Raw genomic sequence first — 23,438 nt, forward strand, 5'->3', positions numbered from 1 at the left:
TTGCCAGATTTGTTTTATCTTCCTCTCTGTGTATTTTAGTATATGTGCTTCCAAGGCAAGCACTCTTCCTCTCTGTTTATATACATAATGTAATATAATAGGGATTACTTACTACTCATATATTCTAGTTTTGCAAAATCATTCAAGAGTGGATTGCGGGGACGCCTGGGTGGCTCAGTGTTTGAGCGTCTACCTTTGGCTCAGGGCATGATCCCGGGGTCCTGGGATAGGGCTCTCTGCGTGGAGCCTGCTTTTCCTCCCTCTTCCTATGTCTCTGCCTCTCTTTCTGTGTCTCTCATGAATAAATAAATAAGATCTTTTTTTAAAAAAAAAAGCAAATTGCAAAGATGAAACTTTACCTCTAAATAATTCATCACATATCTATTGAGAACAAGGACAATCTCTTATACAACCACAGGGAAATTATCAAATTTAGGAATCATCTCTTATTTCTAGTTATTTAGCTGAATTTGGATTTTATGTATAGACGTATAATCCACCAATTTTATCAGTTTTATGTTTTTCTTTCTACACTTTTAATTTTGTTTCTTGTCTATATCACCTAAACCATGCAGTACAATGTTGAGGTGAAGTAGTGGTGGTGAGGATGTTTACCTTATTCCTGATTTTAAGGGGTATAACTACACATTTCTTCATTTAGAATGATTTTTTTTCATATGTATGGTTAGTGATTTATTTTTGAAGAATGGGTCTGAAACATCACACCAACACAAGCTGTGCAGTAAAGTTTAAAATAGTTTTATAAGGATCTGTTATAACATATGTAATGACTATACAAAATCTTGATCACAGAGCATAGGATACACCTCGCTGGCAATAGCACCAGGTTTTCCAGACAGTAACTCAGCATTTTTCTCTTATCTGCACAGACTTCTCATTAGCTGCCTTCTGCTTTTGCTGTGTGATCTAGGAGTCCCTCTGCTTTCTCTGAAAGGTAGTTAAGGTATACTCTTTTCTTTTTCCCTTGCTAATTTTCTGGGATTTCTTCATGTTTTCCTGATGGCAAGTTCTTGTTGATTTCCACAGGCCCTGCCATCTGCTGGACTGAGTCTGAAACAGACTAGGAAAAGAGGGGCTCCCCCCCACACTCAGGGGCAACCCCATCTGTGGATTTTGAAGGCTGAGCCAATGCAAGCCCACCATGAGGCAATGCCTCTGCTCCATCCACCTAGAATGATTTTTATGTGTTTTTAGGAGTACCTTTTATCAGCTTAAAGAAAGTCTCTTTGGGACATCTGGGTGGCTTAGCAGTTAAGCATCTGCCTTTAACCCAAGGTGTGATCCTGGAGACCCCAGGCTCTCCCACATTGGGCTCCCTGCATGGAGCCTACTTCTCCCTCTGCCTGTGTCTCTGCCTCTCTCTTGCTGTGTCTCTCATGAATAAATAAATAAAATCTAAAAAAAATAGCAACAACCTGATGACTCCTATAACTAATTATTACATTCAGAACTGTTCATTTTTTAAAAAAAGTTCTCTTTTAGTCATAGTGTACTAAAACTTCGTTTTCCCACAAACAGGTATTGAATTTTATCAAATTATTTTAGTACACTATGGATGTAGTGTAAATTTTTTTCTCATTTGCTTACAAAAGAGAATGAAATCTAACCTATCTTGGTTATGGTTTATTATCATTTTTATAACTGTTATATTTGATTTATTTATATTTTATTTAGAATTTTTGCATCTATACTTACGAGTGAAATAAGCTTATAATTTTTTCTTTTTCATACTGTCATTGTCTTGTTTTTGGGCTGGTATACTAGCCTCTTAGAATGAAATTTTATTCTCTGAAAGAGTTTATTGAAAGTTTTGTAGAATCCACTTCAAAAGCCATTTGAGACTTACATTTTCTTTGGGTTAAGATTTTAACAACTGCTTCAATTTTTTGAATAATCAGATTATCCAGGCTTTCCATTTTTTTTTTTCAATCAGGTTGGTGGTAGGTTATATTTTCCACGAGTTTATCAACTTTGTCTTATTTTTCAAATATAATGACATAAGTTTTTTGATTTAGATATAATTCAAACAACATAACATCTTTTTTAAAGTGTAAAAATCAGCATTCTTTAAAATATTAACAAGCTGTGCAAGCATCACTACCATCTAATCCCAGAACATTTCGCAGCCCCAAAAGATACTCCATACCCATTAGTAGCCACTCTGTATTCCTCCTGGGTCCTAGCCCAGGCAAACCCTAATCAGTTTTCTGTCCTTATGGACACTGCTGTTCTGAACAGTTCATATGAAGGAATCATACCCTTTGTTCCCTTCTGTGTCTGGAGTCTCTGGCTTAATGTTTTCTTTTTCTTTTTTTTTTAAGAGTAAAGTATTAATACTTTATTTATTTAAAGGTTTTATTTATTCATGATAGACATAGAGAGGGAGAGAGGCAGAGACACAGAGGGAGAAGCAGGCTCCATGCAAGGAGCCTGATGCGGGACTCGATCCCGGGACTGCAGGATCGTGCCCTGAGCCAAAGGCAGGCGCCAAACCGCTGAGCCACCGAGGGATCCCCTGGCTTAATGTTTCAAGCTTCCTTCGTGTTATACCATATGTCAAAACTTAACTTCTGTTAAATGCCAAGTGAAATTCCATTGTATGGATATACTGCATTTTGTTTACCCATTTATAAGCTGATGGATATTTTGTTGTTTCTGCATTTAGTTATTATGAGTAATGCTGCTGTGAACGTTTGTGAACAAGTCTCTGAGTGATCATATGATTTTAATTCTCTTGGATATATGTCTAGGAATGGAATTGCTGGACCATAGTAATGCTATGCTTTAACTTGTTGAGGAACTCTGAAATTATTTCCCAAAGTGGCTGCATTATTTACATTCCCACCACAGAAATGTGTGTGTGTGTGTAGTGGAGCATTATACCACCACATCCTCATCAACACTTATTATTGGCAGTCTTTTTAATTACAGTCATCCCAGTTGTTATGAAGTAGTATCTCACTATGGTGTAGATTTGCATTTCCCTAGTGACTATTGGCATTGAGGATCTTCTTACATGCTTATTGCTCATTTGTATATCCTTTTTAGAGAGATGTCTACTGAAATCCTTAGGCCATATTAAAAGTTGGTTCTTTTTCTTTTCCTTTTTGAGTTTTAAGTGTTCTTTATATATTCTGGATACTAGACCCTTCCAGATATATGATTTACAAACAATTTCTCCCATTTTGGTGGCTTGTCTTCTCATTTCCTTGATTGTATCCTTTGGAGCCTACAAGTTACACTTTTCATAAAGTCCAATTTATTTTTTCATTTGTTTGTTCTGTTGGTGTTATATTTAGAAAACGTCTGCCTAGCACAAGGTCAAGAATTACCCCTATGTTTTCTTCTCTGAGTTTTATAGTTTTAGTTTTTACACTTAGGTTTCACACATTTTGAGTTAATATTTGTATATGGTGTGAGGGAGGGGACCAACTTATTCTTCTGCATTTGGCTATCCATTGTTGAATCCCAGTACCATTTGTTGACTGTTCTTTCCACATTGAAGGTTCCTGGCACTCAATTGACTATAAATGTATGGGTCTATTTCTGGACTCTCAATTCTTTTTTAAAAATTTCTTTATTTATTCATTCATGAAAGACAGAGAGGCAGAGACATAGGTAGAGGTAGGAGCAGGCTCCATGCTGAGAGCCAGTTGTGGGACTCGATCCCAGGACCACAGGATCATACCCTGAGCCAAAGTCAGATGCTCAACCACCGAGCCACCCAGGCATCCCTGGACTCTCAATTCTATTCTATTGATCTATATGTCTATCCTTGTGACATGAAGTTTTAACTAATGTTCTCTCATTATTTAAAATAATCTCTAGTGTATTTCAAGTTATGTTCACATTTTCATTCATTATGTTATCCTAAGCCTTCTCTCTTTTTTGATGATCAATTTTGCCAGACGCTTTTTGTTTTGTTTATTTATGTCTACTTTGTTTGATACTAAGATATTTGCATTAGCGGTTTTATGGTTCATGTTCTCACGTTATATTATTTTCTGTCCTATTTTCAACAATCTGTACCCTTATATTTAAAGTGTGTCATTTGGGTGGCTCAGTGGTTGAGTGTCTGTCTTTGGGTCAGGTTGTGATCCCTGGGTCCTGGGATCGAGCCCAGCGTCAGGTTCCCCATGGGGAGCCTGCTTCTCCCTCTGCCTATGTCTCTGCCTCTCTCTGTGTCTCTCATGAATAAATAAATAAAATCTTTTTTAAAAAGTGTGTTTCTTGTGAACAGCATTTAGTTGGATCTTATTTTGTCTTGTTTTATGTTGTCTGATAACTTCTGTTTTCTAAATGGAGTAGTTATTCTATTTACAGTGTAATACTGTTATGGGTGGGTTTAATCCTATCCTCTTAATGCTTTGTTTTTAATTGTCCTGTCATTTGTTTCTTTATTTCTGTTATCCTGACTTCTTTTGGATTAATCAAAGTAGTATTATAATTTCATTTTATTTTATCTATTGCCTTTTATTTAATTTTTTAAAAAATATTTTATATATTTACTTGAGATAGTGAGTGAGAGAGCACCAACAGGAGGAGCAGCAGAGAGAGAGGGAGAAGCAGGCTCCCCAGTGAGCAGGGAGCCCAGTGCGGGGCTCAATCTTAGGACCCTGGGATCACGACCTGAGCCAAAGGCAGCCGTCTAATGGACTAAGCTACCCAGGCACCCTACCTATTATTGGCTTTTAAATTATACTGATTGTTCAATGCTTTTATTTTCTTTTGAGATAATCTCTACATACAATGAAATGAATAAACTAAAATGTTTCAGGTGGTGAGTTTCAACAAATGCATGCCCTGATACAACTTAAATATACATTATCTTCACCCTGGAAAAGTTTACATTGTTTAAGGTGGTACTTTAGGGATTACAATATGGATTTTTAATGTATCACAGCCTACCTCGACTTAGTGTTTTACCATTTCATGAATAATGTAAGAACTTTATTGTATAAATCTATTTACCTTCCTCCTGTCCTTTATGCTATTGTTGACATACAGTTTACATATATATTTGTTATAATTCCTACAGTACATAGTTATTGTTTTAAACAGTTGATAGTCTTTTTCTGTTAAAAACTGTGTTATATTAATCTACTTGGCTACTTTTTCTTTCATTGTGCAGTTCCATATTCCCATCTGGAATCATTCTCCTTTAATCTGGAAAATTTCAGTTACAATTTCTTGCAATACAGTGCTACTGGAAGTAAATTCTCTCAACACTTATTTGTCCAAAAATATCTTTTTTTTTGGGGGGGGGCTCATTTTGGAAGGACATAGAATTCTAGTTTGGCAGGTTCCCTTCTTCCAATATTTTAAGGATGTTATTTCATATTTTTCTGGCTTCTATAGTTTTTGTGTGTATGTGTGAGGGAGAGAGAGCATGCGTGTGCACACACACACAGAGGAGTGGGGAGAGGGGGGCTAGAAGTAGAGAGAGGGAATCTCAAGCAGGCTCCACACTCAGTGCAGAGTCCAAAGAGGGTCTCAACCCAGTGGCCCTGAGATCATGACCTAAGCTGAAATCAAAAGTTGGACTCTTAACCAACTGAGCCCCTCAGGTGTCTCTTGCTTCCATAGTTTTTGTTGAGAAGTCAATCATAATTCTTATTATTGTTCTCCTACAAGTAATGTGTCTTTTAATTCTATTTTTAAGGTTTCCTTTTATCCTTTGTTTTTAGTAGTTTAACTATAATGTTTGTGGGTGTGGCTTTCTTTTTATTTGTTTTACTTGAGATTTGCTGAGAGCTTCTTTAATCTGTGGGTTGATGTCTTCATTGGATTTTGAAAATTCTTGGCTTATGACCCAGTATTTCTCTTCTCTCCTCCCAGGACTCCAATATACCTAAGTTAGATTATTTTATCATGCCTTTCATGTTCTATTCTGTTTTCATTAATTTTTTTCTCTGTGCTTCATTTTGCATAATTTCCACTAACCAGTCTGTAAGTTCACTGATTTTTTTTCCTGTTGTATCCAATCTGTCATTGAATCTAGCCAATGAATTCTCTCTCTCTCTCTTTTTAACAAAATACTGTGTGAGTAATGCTTAGCTGAGGACATGACTAGGGTGAGTGCACACAATAAATTATCATCAGCATTGGATTAATAGAAGATGTTTCTTGCTATATTTTATATTGATATCCAGCTTTATTGATAATGATAAGAGAATATCTTAGAATATGATAAAATAAAACAAACTAGTATTTAAAAAATTTTAATTGAGATATGATTGACATATAAAATTATATTAGTTTTAGGTATGAAATATAATGATCTGATTGGGGCACCTGGATGTCTCAGTTGGTTAGATGTCCAACTCTTGATTTTGGCTTAGGTCATGATCTCGGGGCTGTGAGATCAAGCCTCACATCGGGCTCACTCTCTGTGGGGAATCTGCTTGAGATTCTCTCCCTCTCCCTCTGCCCCTCCCCACCTCACTCTCTCTCTAAAAATAAATAAATCTTTAATATATATATATTGATATAATATAGGTATATATTACAAACTGATTGCCACAATAATTGCCACAATAAGTTTAGTTAAAATCCATCACCACACAACTAACAATTTTTTTCTTATAATGAAAACTTTTTAAATATACTCTTCTAGCAACTTTCAAATATACAATATAGTATAAACTATAGTCACCACGTTGTGCATTACATCCCCAGCATTTATTTGTACCTAGAAATCTGTACCTTTTGACCACCTTCACCCATTTTGCCTACTCTCCTCCAACCCCCACCTCTAGTAACCACTTATCTGTTCTCTGTATCTATGAATTCAAGTTTTTTTAGATTCCACATATAATTAAGATCATAAGGAATTTGTCTTTCTCTGGCCAATTTATTTAGCTTAACATAATACTCTCAATCTCCATGTTGTTGCAAAAGGCAGGATTTCCTTTTTAACGGCTGAATAATATTCCCTTATATACGAAAACCACATTTTCTTTATTCAGTCATTGATAGACACAGGTCTATCAATATCAATGAATGTTTTTATATCTTGGCTATTGTAAATAATGTGGCAATGGACTTGAAGGTACAGATATCTCTTTGAGATAGTAATTCCATTTCTTTTGGATTAATATTAAGAAGTAGAATTGCTGGGTCATAGAGTAGTTTTAGTTTTTTTTTTTTTTGCAGAACCTCCATACTGGTTTCCACAATAGCTAAACCAATTTATATTCTCACCAACAGTGCACAGGGTTGGTTCCCTTTTTTCCATATCCTATCCAACACTTGTAATTTCTTGTCTTTTTTATAACAACCAGACTAACAGATGTGTGGTGATGCCACATTGTGATTTTGATTTGCATTTCCCTGATGAGTGATGTTGAGCACATTTTCATGTACCTGTTGGCCATTTTTATGTCTTCTCTGGAAAAATGTCTATTCAGATACTTGTCCATATTTTAATTAGATTTTTTCCTAATGAGTTGTATGTGTTTCTAAAATATTTTGGATATTAAGTGGGGTGCCTGGGTGGTTCAGCTGCTTGGACATCTGACTCTTGTTTTGGGCTCAGGGTTGTGGGATCAACCTCCACAATAAGCCCTGCATCAGGCTCCCTGTTCAGTGGGGAGTCTGCTTCTCCCTCTCCCTCTACCCTTGCCTGGCTCATGTGCACTCTCTTTCTCTCTATCTCTCAAATAAATAAATAAATTTTTAAAAAAATATTTTGGATGTTAAGCGCTTATCAGATATATAATTTAAAAATATATTCTTTCATTCTTTAGTTGCCTTTTCCTTTTGTTGATGGTTCCCTTTCCTGTACAGAAGCATTTTAGTTTGATATAGTCACACTTGTTTATTTTTGCTTTTTTTGCCTTTGCTTTCAGTTTCAAATAAAAAAAAATCATTGCTAAGACTATAATGTCAAAGAGCTTACCCTTTGTTTTCTGGAATTTTATGTCTTCAGGCCTTATCTTCAAGTCTTTAAACCATTTTGAGTTCATTTTGTGTTTGGTTGAAGATAGAGCTCCAGTTTCACATTTTTGCACATGGCTGCTGAATTTTCCCAACACAATTTATTAAAGATACTGTCCTTTTCCCTTTGAAAATTAATTGGCCATAAAGGTATGGGCTGTTCAGATTTTACATTTTTCATGGTTTAGTCTTGATAGTTTTATGTTTCTAGGAATTTACATCTGAGTTTTTCAATTTGTTGGCATATAACTCTTCATATAGAATCTTGTAGACTTTTGTATTTCTGTGGTATCAGTTATACCATCACCTCTTTCATTTATGATTTTATTTATTTGATCCTCTTTATTTTTTCCTGGGAATCTAGCTAAAGGTTTGTTTAGTTTATCTTTAAAAAAATAGCTTTTTGTGTCATTAATCTTTTCTTTTTTAAGATTTTATTTATTTATTCATGAGAGACAGAGAGAGAGAGGCAGAGACATAGACAGAGGGAGAAGCAGACTCCATGTAGGGAGCCTGATGTGGGACTCAATCCTGGGACTCCAGGATCATGTCCTGGGCTGAAGGCGGCGCTAAACTGCTGAGCCACCCAGGGATCCTCTCATTGATCTTTTCTACTGCTTTTTAAGTCTCTATTTCATTGGTTTCCATTCTGATCTTTGTTATTTCCTTCCTTCTACTAACTTTGGACTCTTTTTCTACTTCCTTTAAGTGTAAAGTTAGGTAGTTTATTTGACATCTTTCTTGTTTCTTAATGTAGGTGTTTATCGCTATGAATTTGCCTCTTAGAACTGCTCTTTGCTGCATCCTGTGAGTTTTGGTATATTGTATTTCTGTTTTCATTTATCTCAAGATATTTTTGACTTCTCTTTTTGATTTCTTGTCTTTTGATATTGGTTGTTCAGTAGCATGTTGTTTATTCTCCATGTATTTGTGAATTTTCCAGTTTTCTTCTTGTAATTGATTTCTAGTTTTATGCCATGGTGGTCAAAAAAGGTGCTTGATATAATTTGGGTCTTCTTAAATTTATTAAGACTTGTTTTGTGACCTAAAATATGATCTATCCTGGAGAATGTTCCATGTGCACTAGGAAAGAGTATGTTTTCTGTTGCTTTTGGATGGAATGTTCTATATACGGCTGTTAAATCAGTCTTTTTCTCTCTTTTTTCTTTTTGCTCCTTTGATTGGATGCATTGGATGAAAGATGCCAGGTCTTTCAGTTTGCTGCTCCTTTCTTCTGTTTCATCTAGTCTGATGTTGAGCCCTCTTATTGAATTTTTCAGTTTAATTCTTGTATTCTTCAGCTGTATGATTTCTGTTTGGTATTTTCTTATATTTTAAATCTCTTAGTTGAAGTTTTCATTTTGTTTTTTCATTGTTCTCCTGATGAGCCTTTTTATGACCACTATTTTGAACTCTTTATTAGTTAAACCCCTTTACTCTGTTTCATTAAGGTCTTTTTCTGGGGCTTTATCTTTTTATTTCATTTGGAATGTATTCTTCTGCTTCTTCATTTTCCTTGACTATCTAAGTTGGTTTCTATGCATTAGATAATACAGCTGCCTCTCCCAGTCTTGAAAAAGTGGCTTCATATAGGAGATGAACTTATCATTCAATCCTACCCTAGCTTTTGGTTGTCTCTCAAACCTTTATAATTGTCCAAGCAGCCTTCTTTGTTCTTAGGGGCTCCCAGTTCCTGAGGGTGTGCCAAGGCGTGTCAGTGTCCCAGAAGAAAGAATTTCAGTCAGCACCGAGATGTAGGCTGATCGGAAGCTGGACTCTCAGGCGGCAGCTTTTAAAGTATGCAAGTACACCTCTTTCAGGGGAATACTGGGAGATGATTATTTCTCTTTGTTTCTTCTGCACCTGATCCCTGGGAGGATAGCCAGTTAAGAACTATTTCTGTGTTTGCTAGAATCCTATTGAACCCGTGAACACAAGTCATACCGGCCACCAAAGCTAGGCTATCTAAGAGTTGTATCTTCTGGGCCACAGCCACAAAAACCAGGGTGCCAGACATACTCACAAGTTCCTTTTATGGAGACACAAGAGATTTGAGGCAGGGTAGAGGGAGTGTTAACATGGCACTAGCCAGCCTCCTCTTTCTCTGAAGGGGATTGCAGTTGGCTCCTAGATTTGTGTTAAATTAGTGACCCTCAGATGGCAGTTTTAAGATCTTAAGATCTTTAAAAAAGGGCCTTAAGTGGAAAAACTGGATGGTTCAGTCTACTGCCTCTGTGCTGTTCCCTGAGGGGATAGGCAGTTAAAATTTGTTTTTGTTTGTTTGTTTGTTACAGTTCTGTGAGACCCTGGAATGTAAGGCCCACTGACCACCATAGCCACATAATCAATGTGTTCTGGGAGGCAATTGCAAAGCCTAGGGTACCAGATGTGTGCACAAACTCCTGTCTGGGAGACACAGCAACCTGGAGTGAGGCATAGGGGAAGTGTAAAGATGGATTAACTAATTCTTAATTTAAAATATTGTGTTTCTTCAATTGTAGAATATCCCCCCCCCCTTTTTTAGCAATTCAATTCCTTTGTTGGCATTCTTTATCATTTCATCCATTTTGCCCATCTTGTCTTTTATTTTCTTTAACATATTTATAATAGTTATTTTAAAGTCCTTGTCTGTTACTCTAATTCCAATTCTGGATGACCTGTGAGACTCTTTTTATTGTCTATATTTTCTCTTGCTTATAGGTCCAATTTCCTACTATTTTTTCTACTTTTCTCTATTTTTCTCTGTCTTGTATAGTAATATCCATATAATCTGAAGTAGATGTTATTTTTTTCCCAGAAAGAGAACAACCCTTTCTTCTCTGAGATAGCTGAAATGATAGACTCATTACTTCAATCCAGTTTGATATTGAGCTGGATCAGTTTACTTTTAGTTTCAAATATCTTAAGATTGATGCTTAATTTGTGCTTATTGCAGGCCTTCTTTTCAAGCAGACTTCTCTTTCTCATAGTATTTCAGAAAATCTTTCCCTGAATTTATGTTCTAACCCATAGACTCCTCTATTGCACAGAACATAGTATAAATCCTGTGGGGGAGGACTGGCAGGTAGGGAAACCAGCTGTGCATCTGAGACTTCTTGAGATTCTACTTTATTAAGCCAGCCTACATGGCCATTAAAAACTGCCTTTTTTTTTCTCATTCTCTCTCTCTCAGCAGGTTTGCCTTTGCTCTGATGAGTCCAATTTCTAGGAGTCCATGCCCAGATTCAGCAAATGCCTCAGAGAGGAAAGCAGTCACTAATCTCCAATTCATCTTAGAAGAGTTCTTTCTGCTTGATATTTAGTTCCATTAGACTTCTTCATATCTATAGCTTTCCAATATCTTTAAAAAGAAATGTGATTTTTCTCAGTTTATCCATTTCCCCCCCAATTGTTACAGTGAATACAGTGATCTGCTGCTACCTTCTACATCTTAACCATCAGTTTCAAATATTTTGAATTCCCATTATGATTTCTTATTTTACTTATTAGTTATTTAAACAAGTTTCTGAGCACCTGGGGGGCTCAGTCTGTTAAGTTTCTGTCTCTTAATGTCAGCTTAGGTCATAATCTCAGTGTTGTGAGATTGAGCCCCATATTGGGCTCTCACTCAGCATAGAGTCTTCTTGAGATTCTTTCTCTATCCTTCCCCCTGCTCATGCTCTTTCAAATAAAATCTTAAAAATAAAATTTAAAAAAGAGCTTCTAAGTTTTTACCTTCATAATTTCCAAAACATGAAGCTTTAAAATTTATAATTTTTTTTGTTAACTCCTGACTTAATTGTGTGTTGATCATAGACTATGGGATTGGGCAAACTTATCCTGTGAAGGGCCAGAAAATAAATATTTTAGGATTTATGGACCATATGGTCTGTATCATTGTAGCTCTATAAATGACCATACAGTCACTGTAGACAATATGTAAATGAATGGGTATGGCTGTGTTCAAATAAAACTTTATTTATAAAACTAGGTGGCAGGGGGCAGCCCAGGTGGCTCAGCGGTTTAGCCCCACCTTCAGCCCAGGGTGTGATCCTGGAGACGAGGGATCGAGTCTCACATCGGGCTCCCTGCATGGAGCCTGCTTCTCCCTCTGCCTGTGTCTCTGCCTCTCTCTTTGTGAGTCTCTCATGAATAAATAAATAAAATATTAAAAAAAAATAAAAATAAAACTAGGTGGCAGACTGGATTTGGCCTGCAGACTATAGTTTGCTAACCCCTGGTCTATATTGTATTTATTTTTTAGAAATCTGTTAAGGGTTACTTTGCTAATATTTTATGTGTGTTTAAAAATAATATATATTCTCTGTTAAATAAAGAATTCTATATATGTCTATTAGATTAGACTTATAATTTTGTTGTTCAGCTCTTCTATGTCTTTGTTGACTTGGCTTGTTTGCTTGACCTAGCAACAGACAGAAATATATTTAAATCTCTTCTTAAAATGTGGATTTGTTAGATGTCCAATAGGTCTAACAATTTTTACTTTAACTATTTAAAGGGCAATTATAAAAAAGATTTTATTTGTTTCAGAGAGAGAGAGAGAGCATGCACAAGCAGGGGGTAGGGGCAGAGGGAGAGGGATAAGCAGACTCCCCCCCTGAGCTGGGAGCCAGATGAGGAACTCTACCTCAGGACCTTGGGATCAGGACCAGAGCCAAAGACAGATGCTAAATTGACTGAGTCACCCAGGCACCCCACCCCTAAAGGCCAATTTATGAACATTTTAGTATCTTCTTTATAAGTTAAAATTTTAACATTCTTGTAGTGAATTGTTTGTCTAATGATACCTTTCATTTTATAGTCTATATTGTTTGATATTAACTCACCAGCTTTCTTTTGATAAGTAAGTCACCTGATATATCTTTTTTTTATTCAACTCTCCTGTCATGCTTCAGACATACCTCTTCTAAATAGTATTTGGCAATATTTTTGTTGTTTAGTACATTAACATTTATATAATTTTTAATATATTCAAACTTTTTTCTACCATCTTTATTTTTATGTCTATTTTAATCTATTTTTACCTATGTTTCTTTTTACATATATTTCATTTTTCTCTTTTCTTCTCCTTTTTTTTTGGGGGGGGCTATGGAATTGGGAGGTTGATAGATAAATCTTTTTCCAAAGAAGACAAGTATTTTAGCATGCTTTCATGTACTTTGGTCTCTTCTACTCCTGTGACTTGCCACGTTGCCATTGTATAGAATCTTAGTTCTGTGTTGTTATTGATAAACGTTCACTTATCTGGCTACTTTCTTCAAAAATATTTTCAAGGAGAGACTTTATGTGGCAAGTTGAGGACTTATATACTTAAAGGTATTTTTATTATGCTCTCATATTTAAGTGATAATTTGGCTGGATATAAAAGTCTAGATTCAAGAATCCTTTCCTTCAATTCATTAAACCCATTGTTTTATCTCACTGTCACTGTTGAGAAACCTACTGTCAAACTAGCTCTTATTTCCTTTTGGGTGATTTTTGTGTCGCTCTAGAAGTTTTTAGAATTTTCTCTATGATATCCTGTAATGTGAGATGGATTTTCCCTTATATCTTTTGCAGTCAAATCTTTACCATTGAGCATGTACTCCCTGCCTTATACCTTTTGTTTAGCACTCTGTGGCCTTTTCAATCTGAAGTCCTTCATTTTGTTTCTTAATTGTAGGAAATGTATCTTTTTTTTCCCAAATATTTTCTATTGTTTTTTCTTTTTCTGTGACTCCTATTATCAAAATATTGACACTTCTACTTCTATCCTTCATTTGTTTAACTTTTCTATTTTCTTTTTCTTTCCCTACCACTTACTAAGAGAGTTTCTCAATTCAGCAATTCATTCTTCAGCTGTATCCATTCTAATAGATGTATCCATTTATTACATTTTGCGTTTTATTTTCTTAACAATGTCTCCCAAAGAGCAAATGTTTTTAATTTTAATGGGGTTTACTTTAATTTGTTAGTTTTTCTTTCATGGCCTATGTTTTGGTGCCACACATGTGAGGGCACACACACAGATATATATATATATATATATATATATATATATATATATATATATGTATATAATTTCCTATTATATTGTTTTTCAACTCTGTATTATGTTTTTCATGTATAATACCTCTAGATTTTTAAAATAATTTCATTTTATTTCATGCTATTCTTCTTTATCTCATTAAATAGATCTATCATCTTTTAAATTTTATTTAAATAATTAAGTATATCTATCATCTTTATTTTACATTCTTGTATGCCTATTCTAATATTTCTGCTTCAAATGGTATATGTTACCTGGTTTGTTGATGTTCTTTTCAGATAGTTTTGTTCCTCATATATCTAATTAGTTGCTTGGTGAGCTTCTTCACCTAAGGGTTATCTACTACTCTGATTTAGAATGTGTACTGGGTTAGAGCCTAAGGCTGGAGCCTAATCTGAGTTAGTCCCAGTGAATTCATAGAGATGGGAGAGGAAGAGCCATAGGATGTAGGGTCCTGGACCCCCAAGCCCCCAGTTAAACATTTCTGTTAGCCCCAAGTATTCTCCTTGGTTAGGGTTTTGGGGGTTGACCTTTAGTCTCTGGGGAAGAAGCAGTACTGGGAGGGAATATCTCACTGGGTTACCATCTCCAGCCCTTGGGGCTCTGTGAGTAATACCTGAGGCTGGTCAAGCCTCACTTGCTTTTCTGGCTCTTTGCTCAAGCAGGCCTTCTGCCCCTATTTTACTCCATGAACCCCTGTGCTGGAATCTGAGATATTCCTGCCCCTAGCAAAGAAGCAGGAAGTAACTGTCTCAGGTTATATGCAGGGAGAGGCAGGAGAAGATTTTACATCATTTTTCTCTAACCTTCACCATCTTTCACCTACTCAATCAGACATTTCCTATAGTTAGTTGATACATGTGGATATGGTTGTTTTTCTTTGTAGCAGCGGTAATAAAAATGGGATTTTATACATTACTCTGTAACTTTTTTGGCTTAACAATACATTATGGATAACCATTTTGATTTATGTCACCTTTTCCCTTTTTTAATAGCTTCTTATAGGTCTAAATGAAATATTATCCACCAGGTACCTTACTGCTGATAAAAACACAGTGTTTTATAGTCAACTGTGAAGGAATGGGGGGAGGGCTGGGTGAAGATATAAATCTGATGGTGGGATTAGGCCTGAGAGGCCAGAGGAAAGGAGATTGACATTTCCCAGGGAAATTGACAGGTTAGTCAATATCCCAGGTCAAATCCATCTTCTTAGAATCACCTGCATTTCTTCTGATAACTAAAATACTTACTATTAAACACTTACTGCTGACACTATGGCTGCCTGGCTCATTTTTCTTGAGTGTATGTGTGCTTAATCTGTGTTTTGTCTGTTTGAGGACTTCATAGTTCAAATCTGCTCCCAGCCCCCACCACTCACTCACATCCTTTCCCTCCTATGCCTGTTACACAAAAGGCAGCACTTACTGGGTCAAATTGAGAATTTATCCCTCCTCTGAGAGAGTTAAGATTATGTATGTGGCCAGTGTCTGGTCCCAAGATCCTAGTCTGTCTAAATTTCTGAGTCTGCTTCTGGCGGAGAGAACAGGGTGGACTGTCCTGGGATTGAAGCTTGGGATCTAAACTGTTGGACAGTGTCTTGAGTTCTATACAAAAGAGAATTGAATTGTAGATCAGCTGGGAGGTTATTGTGATAGCCCTGGTGCCCTGCGCCTCCAGGGCACTGGAACCCTGTGGGAGCACATAGCTGGCATTTTTTGCTTGAGATAGGAAGTCTTTTGCTTCCTCTGTGAAGAGGCTTGAATTCAAAAGACTGTTGTGGTAGGATGGAGTCTTTTTTGTGGTAAAAATGAAATGGAGATTTGGCTTCAGTTGTTACGGGGTGGTGGGCAAATGAGCTCTCTCTCCAGCATTTGGCGGAAAGCCGGTTTAAGAGCTTGTGGCCACATTTTTGTCCGACATCATAGAGGGCATAGAGAAGCTGTGATTCCAGCCCCAGAGGAGTGAGCTTTTATCTCGATGTGATTCTCCAAAGACCATCTTTATGCAAGAAGTGTCAGAGACCCATTTCATAGTAAGTTTCTTTCAAGGTTTTGTTTCGGTTGGTGATAAGTTCCCTATCATCACTCAAGGGCTGACGTCATTTCCAGATAGTGGTGTCCCTGAGAGCTTTCCCAGCCCTGGGAGGTACTGACTGGTGGTGGGATGACCAGGCTGAGAGGCAGGTCCCTGTGTTGTGTTTCTTCCTGGGCCTCAGTCTGGCTCTCTCTGAAATGTGCTAATCATCTCTCTGTCGACTTCCTGGGCTATTGGCAGAGAAATCTGAAAGTTTTCTTCAGATTTAAGTTGCCTTTTTATACTCTGCCAAATTTTGTTTTCCCTGAGTTGGGTCTTTTGTTAGCATATTTGTTGGAGTAGAACTTGTCTAAGCTTTGGTTTCTCAATTTGGAGAAAAAATTGGGTAGTATCCATTCACAAGTAGCCTGGGACTGGATGTGCAGAATGGTTAAATGAATGTGTGAATAAACATGCACTTGGTTGGATGTGGTGAGGAACTTCAGAGTGACACAAGAAGCATGTTCTGAGGACAGTTTACTCCAGAAACTAAGAGGTCATGGCTGTGAAGTAGTAAATACACATAAGCATTGGCAGTTTAAATATATGGTCCAAGTCAAGAATGCAAGACTGAAACAAAAGCACATGAGAGGGATGTCAGTGAGTTGGGGAGCATCCGAGGCTCGGACCAGAGTTAGGAATCAGATCCTTGTGACCTTAATTTAACATTCTTCAGAATGTGGGCCAGTCTGCACAGCCATCCTGTGTCAGCCTGCCCAGCTGAAGGCCACATGTACTTGAAGTTGCTATTATGTTTATTCTTGCTTTAATCAGAACATTTATAAGTCTGGGGTCTTCTCTTGTATTTAGTTGGTCAGTGATTGTGTCTTTGCTAAGAACCACAAATAAGCATCCTTGGGAGGTAGTGGGAGGGAAGAAAGGGGTTTATGCAAGAGTCCAGAGCCCTAAGGCCAACAGAAAGAAGTCAGGCACAGCCAGCCACCAGTGGAAAAAACCTGCTTTTAAGGCTGAGATCCTGCATACCAGGTATTGTCTTGGATGGGGATGGGAGTGGGACATGATATGCTAGGTTCTTTCCAGGTCTCAGGGAATATGCTTTCACCTCCTGGAGTCTCACCCCCTGGGAAATTAATCTCTAAATGGCTAAAATCCTTGTGTTTTATCCACCTCTAACCCCATTAGACAGCTGGTCCCATTTCTCTCTATGGCTACTGATTCCTTGTTCGGTGTTCTCTCAAAATATCATCTGTGAATTCCTCTTCCATGTGGAGAGCATGAGAGAGTGGAAGAGAACCAGGGTCTATTATACTTTTGATGAGTGAATGCACTTGACTGTCGACATAGGGAATGTGGCTCTCAACTTGAGCAGGTGGCAGAAAGGCCAAGGGGGCTTATTAAGCACAGATCATTGGCTTCTCCCCCAAAGTTTTCCAATCTGATATGTCTGTGGCAGGGCCTGAGAATGTTCATTTTTAACAAGTTCCCAGGAAATGCTGCTGCCACTCATCTAGGCACTTTGAGAACCACTGTCCTAGAGGGTAGAGACCCAGGCCAGCCTACTCTCAGCAAGGCCCAAGTCTGCAGGGGGTGAGTTAATAAATTATAAAGCACACCCTCCTTCTTTACCACTTCCTCCTCCTCTTTTATTTAGGCTCATTTGTCCTTGCCTCAGGGGTTTTAAAGAAAACCCTGGCCTAGACCAATGTGTCCCAGATCCAAAGTCACCTCTCTGGGAAGCCTTCCATGAACCCCAGGATTAGATGTTATGGCTTTCTATACTTCCTCGTGATAGTTACCAGTTATAAGTCACAATTTAGGTAATTAACGTGATTTCTTAACACCTCTCTCCCCTAAGAGACTATAAGGAAAGCTCTCTGAAGGAAGGGTTTAAGAACAGTAGGAAAAAGGTAAAGTGGCTGGGTGGGGGAATCGTGGTTGGTCATCCCCAGGATTATGGAAGAGAGTGGAAGAACAGTGGCTTTTGTCCCCAAAGAAGTGCCTCATGCGGGGAAGAGGAAGAAAGGAGGTGACATTCTCTAGGAATTTTGGCTCAGGTCTACCCCAGCTCTGGCTGGCATCAACCAGATATTTGTCTTCTCTACTTTACCCACTAGTCTGAGTATTTCATCTCTCTGTAGATTGTAAAACCTGAGTTGGTTTTGCTTGCTCTAAGCCTCAGCTACTGCACCCAAAAGATAAAAAGTTAAAGCCCCAGGAAGGGAGAGACCTGAATCCAAAGCTCCATTCTGCTACATTTTCATGTGTATTACTGTTGCATTTCTTTTTTTTTTTTTTTGTATATTTTTTTATTGGAGTTCAATTTGCCAATGTATAGTATAACATCCAGTGCTCGTCCTGTCAAGTGCCCCCCTCACTGCCCATTTCTATGAGCATTTGACTTAGTTTCTGTAAGCTTCAGCTTCCCTTGGCACAAGAAAATGGTTTCTGTTTCCTAGCATTCTGGGGAAACTTCCAGAGTCAATGTACAGTACCTGATAAGTATGATGAGGGCTCTGTGCACATGGGCCAGCATTCATCACTGTTCCCACCATCCTTTTTTTTTTACCATTGCCATGATTCCTGCCCCTCACCCAAGGTTTTTATGAGGTTCCTATGAGTAGGATCAAGAACTTCATAGCCATACAGCACCTTTTTCATGTCTAGGGTACCAAGTGCCCCAAGCCTTGCCCACAAGGCCACCGTACAATCCTCTTCATTGGAAACAAGGCCCATGCCTTTCTATCCACAGCACGCCAGCGCACGTTCTCCCCCTGCCAGTCCTTTGGTGACTCTTGATATGACAAATGCATCTTTTGTCTCTTTCCGTTCTCAGGACTCTAACTAACCAACTAAAGAACTGTTACCCAGAGCATTGTTCCCAAGGAAGAAAAGAGCTAAACACCCACCCACTACTGCTTTGTGCCAGGAATCTACAGTTGGTTTGCAAGGCAGCATATGTTGTCCTTTTGGGAAAATGAGAGTGAGACCAAGTGAAGAGGCAGCAGAGGTGTCTCAAGTCATCCCAAGGCAAGTGGCCATACCGCGGTGGTCTCACTCTTCCCTGGGCTAGATCCTTCCTGGCCTTTTGCAGTATGTAGCTTCCTATTCTCCGTAGATAAGACAAATAAAAGAATACTCAAGTCTCATGATCTCAAAGGGTAGATCCTAAGGTTTAAACCCACTTATTTTACTGATGAGGCCCAGAGAGGGACACTTTCCCAAGATTACACAGTGATTTATAACTGGACCAGAACTTACTATAGTTACATCTTTTTGTTTGAAGTAGTGGGGCTAATGCCATCTACAGTGTGATTTTTTTTTTAAAGGCAAATGCTGTGTTCATCATAGCTTGATAAACTGTAAAAGGCCTCTCTCTCCTGAGTACTCATTTCCCTTCCCTACTAGCCTCTGTGTCTGAATTGATGCCATGCAGTTGAGGGAGAGCATAATAGAATGATGGAGCATGGGGGAGCTGGAGCGAGCCTGATTTCAAAGTTTGGCTCTGCTACTGACCCGCTGTATGGGGTTGGGAAATTCCTCAATCTTCTTGAACCTCAATAAAATAGGATAATGTTACTTAAGAGAGATTCTTGTGATTTAATGCCTTGAGTCATCTGTAGCTGGGCCTACCAAACAATAAACACTCAAAAATTGCTAGTTATAGTTACCTCCAAGTAAATTGTTTAAGAAAAAGATGGAAAGTCAATTGATTAAGGTGTTCATGGTGTCTGAAAACAAGGCTAAAATGATAAAAAGAAACTCTAAATGGAAACGAAAAAGGAATCCTGCCATTAGGAGACATAAATGAATTATGGATTTTTTTTGTTATTAAAATGCTGGGATATCTGGATCCCTAATTTCAGGTCAATGATTCAAGAAATGAAGTATCTACTTTGAAAGTGTGTTATGATGGTGCCTGTGTCAGCTATTTTGGGAAAGGCAACACTTGGTTTACATAGATGCTTTGGAATCTGAGGAGGGAGTTCTAAAGAGATCTGTGCAAGCAAGTCCCAGGGAGAAGAGTGACAGGTTCCAAGGGTAATGGAGCGATAGGGGAATGCCAGCTCACAGCACGAAGTAGGCTGTGTATGCAGAATGGAACCATGGTGGGCCAGTGGAAATGCCATGAATTTCTACATGAACTTTAGATCAAATAGTCTCTTGACAAAAAGCAATGCTGCACTGAATGACCTTCAAACTGTGTGCCCTGGGCCAGTCACAAGGGCTCCTTTTCCCCTTCCACTCCCATCTCCTGGGTAACAGCAGATAGGAAGCCATGGAAGAAGGGGACAGACTCATGGGAACGTAAGAAATGAATGCCAATAGAGAAGATGTAATATTTATTCTAGGTAAGGTTGCTTTGGTGATCCGGAGCAGTGTTTGAACTAGATTTAGGAAGTTACCCAGGTATCAGAATGGAAGGCAAGAGTGCCTGTGGAGTTTGTTGAGAAACTGCTCTGAATGCTAGTGGGGCAGCTTGGCTCCTGCAGGCTCTCGTTGCAGAGGGCCTGGGTCTGGGAAGCCTATGGTTCCCCTCACTCCAGCATTCAGGAGGCTGAGGTATAAGGAGGGGTGGATGCCATGACACAGGCTCTGAAGGAGAGGCAGCATGCAGAGTGGGAAGAAAGGCTCTGGAGTCTGTAAGATCTGTACCTATGCTCTCTCTCCAGGTCCTGCTGTGTGATTTTGAGAAAATTCCAGCACCCCTGAGTGTCAGCATCCTCATCCCTAAATTAGAATCTTATTATCCCCCTTGTAATGCTGTGACAGGATCAAATGAGAAAATGTATATGAATTGTAGTGCAGCTAGTCCTCTGTGAATGCAACTCTTTCTTCTTGTGGCATCATTAATGGTTATTGAGCAACAAGGTTTCTTCCAGCTTCCATCCAGGCCATGCTAATGGCTCCCTTGAGGGATCCTCATAGCTGTATGTGATCCTCACCACAATCCAGTGAGGTGGACAGTAGAGCAGTTGTAATTGGGTTACACACTGAGGGTTGGAAAGGTTAAGCAGCCTCCCTGAAACCATTTGGGGAACAGGAGGTAGACCCGAACCAGAGACGGTTCCCTGGCTCCTAGTTCAGGGCTCTTCTACCTCAACCTGCTCCTGATGGGCAGGCACCAGCTCCCTGGGCCTCAGGTACCTGCTACGACATAAAAAAACACCCACAAACTTAGTGACTTGAAAAAATAAACTCATGATTCTCTATTTCAGCAATTTGGTTGAGCTCAGCTGGGTGGTTGTAAAGGAAGAAACACTTCACTTGTATGTCTCCTTCTCACTTCTCAGACTCAACCATGTGTGGGGGGTTACCAATGTGTGGGGTTTCTTCCCACACCAAACAATTCTGCAACACCAGAATTGCAGAATGTCTTATGATCAAACTCAATTCTACTTAAGATGAAAGAGGACTGCAACCACCTCCATTTTGACCTCAGTCTAATTCTAACTGATTTCTTTCTTTTTTTTTTTTTCTAACTGATTTCTAACTAATTTTCTAACTGATTAAGTTCTTCTTCCCGGCTTATCTCTTAACTCAGACAAAAGACTGAGTGAGCAAAGCATCCTGTGATGGGAACCAAAACTACCCTGTCAAGAAATAGGGACTGCCCTGAGCCAGCAAGGCCCTCTGGGACTGACCCAGAGACCATGAATGACCTGATTGTTGCTGCCCACCTGCATGTACCCCCTGACCTTCGTCCCACATTTTCTTTATATAAACCTCCAGGTACTTTTGTCTCCCTTTGGAGGCAGTCTTTGAGACATTAATTAGTCCGCTGTCTTTCAGATGATTTCCTCACTGAAATAAATTCCTTTCTTGTTTCACCACCACTCATTCCTCTGCCTTTGGATTATGTCAGTGGTGAGTGGCCAGCCCTGATCTGTTTGGGACTCTGGAGCCAGGTGCTCTTATAACCCTGTGCCCTGGTTATAGAGACAGTGTCAGACTATGGTCTGACACTTGGTCCCAAAGGATACCCTCTCCCCTCTCTTTGATGCCAATCACAAGGTCAGGTTGTCACCTGGGCTTCTGACCGATCAGCTATAGAATCTCAATTCTCTGTCCTCAGGTTTGCTTACTTGGCTAGAGCAGCTCAGAGTTCAGGGAAACATTGACTTGCTAGATTACTTATTTATCATAAAAGGATATAACTCAGGAATAGCCAGATGGAAAAGACGCATATGGCAGGGTATGTGGGAAGGGGTGCAGAGCTGCCCTCCCAGGGCAGTCACTCTCCCAGAATCTCTATGTGTTCCCCAACCTGGAAGCTCTATGAACCCTGTCCTTTCAAGTTTTTCATGAAGGCTCCAATACAGTCAAGAGTGATTTAATCATTGCTCTTTGGTGACTAATGTGTCCTCCAGGCCCTGCCCCTGCCTTGCAGAGGGGCAAGCTGAAAGTTCCCACCTTTAAAGTATAAGGTTGGTTCCCCAGGCAACCATCCTCATTAACATAAACTCAGCTTCATTGAAAGGAACTTGTTATGAGTATCAAGACACTCCTCTCACCTTTATCACTGGAACTATTTCAGGAACTGGAGCTATTTGGGGACAAAAGACCAATGATTATAATACAGGATTCTCTCATTGCTCTTAAAACTTGAGAAATTACAAGGATTTTAGGAGCTGTGTGCCAGAAATGGAGACAGAGACCACAAGCTGCATTGTCCAGCTTGCCAAAGCAAGTCATTGGCCAAGGCCAGGTCTTTGTCAATGAGAACTACCCAGGGCCATGGATAGAGAAAGGCATGCCCATGGTTGCAACAATCTACCATGTGTACAGGGGAAGAAGATGAGCACCAGCATTCCAATCTTTATCCAACCTAGGATTCTGTACTGTGGCTAAAGGCTGGTTTCCTACTCTGAGAAGTCTTCTTGGGTTCCCAGATATGTGTAGTTCAAAATAAACTTCCCCATTCTTCTCCCACCATCACAATGCACTGTAATTTCTCTTTGTTATATGCTCTGCAAGGCAGGGACCGTGTCTATCTTTTCTACTCTAGTGCTCCTAACCTCTAGCACTGAGATTGGCATGCAGTTGGTGCTAAATAAATACTTGTTGATCGGACATTTGTATATTTTCTTCTCTCAGAATTACAGAGAGGTGTTTTCTTATGTTTCATAATGGGACTGTATCTGGCAGCCTGATACCCTTCCTGGGCTTCTCAGGCTTAGAATAATCTCTTGTCCACCGTGAGTTGGTGAATGTAGATAAAATGAAACACCAATATTCATAATAATAACCATTTATTTAGTACTTACAGTTACCGCTTAGGTACCTACTATAAGTCAGGCTCTCTGCATGACTTATTCTGATCCCCCACCAGGAGTGTTCTAGACTATACTAAACCTTCAGATTCAAAGACTGCCACGGGCCACACTTGGCCCCATTCTGCCTGTGGGGCTATAAGACA

The 23,438-nt window shown here is 38.9% G+C and overlaps 1 protein-coding gene across 3 annotated transcripts in view; it reads left to right on the forward strand.

Moving 5' to 3' along the window:
* HK1 (hexokinase 1) overlaps window positions 1-23,438 on the forward strand; it is a 120,317-nt gene that overhangs the window by 5,939 nt on the left and 90,940 nt on the right. Inside the window, exons 2-3 of one of the 3 annotated variants that reach the window (XM_077894802.1) lie at window positions 9,640-9,756; window positions 18,855-19,048. The exons of 1 other annotated variant lie outside the window; for it this stretch is intronic. The gene's annotated coding sequence lies outside the window, so the exon portion shown is untranslated. The remainder of the gene's footprint in view (window positions 1-9,639; window positions 9,757-18,854; window positions 19,049-23,438) is intronic. One more of the 3 variants, XM_077894801.1, reaches the window with a different exon arrangement.

This window comes from Canis aureus, chromosome 4 (genome assembly GCF_053574225.1).
Source record: "Canis aureus isolate CA01 chromosome 4, VMU_Caureus_v.1.0, whole genome shotgun sequence".
Lineage (NCBI taxonomy): Eukaryota > Metazoa > Chordata > Mammalia > Carnivora > Canidae > Canis > Canis aureus.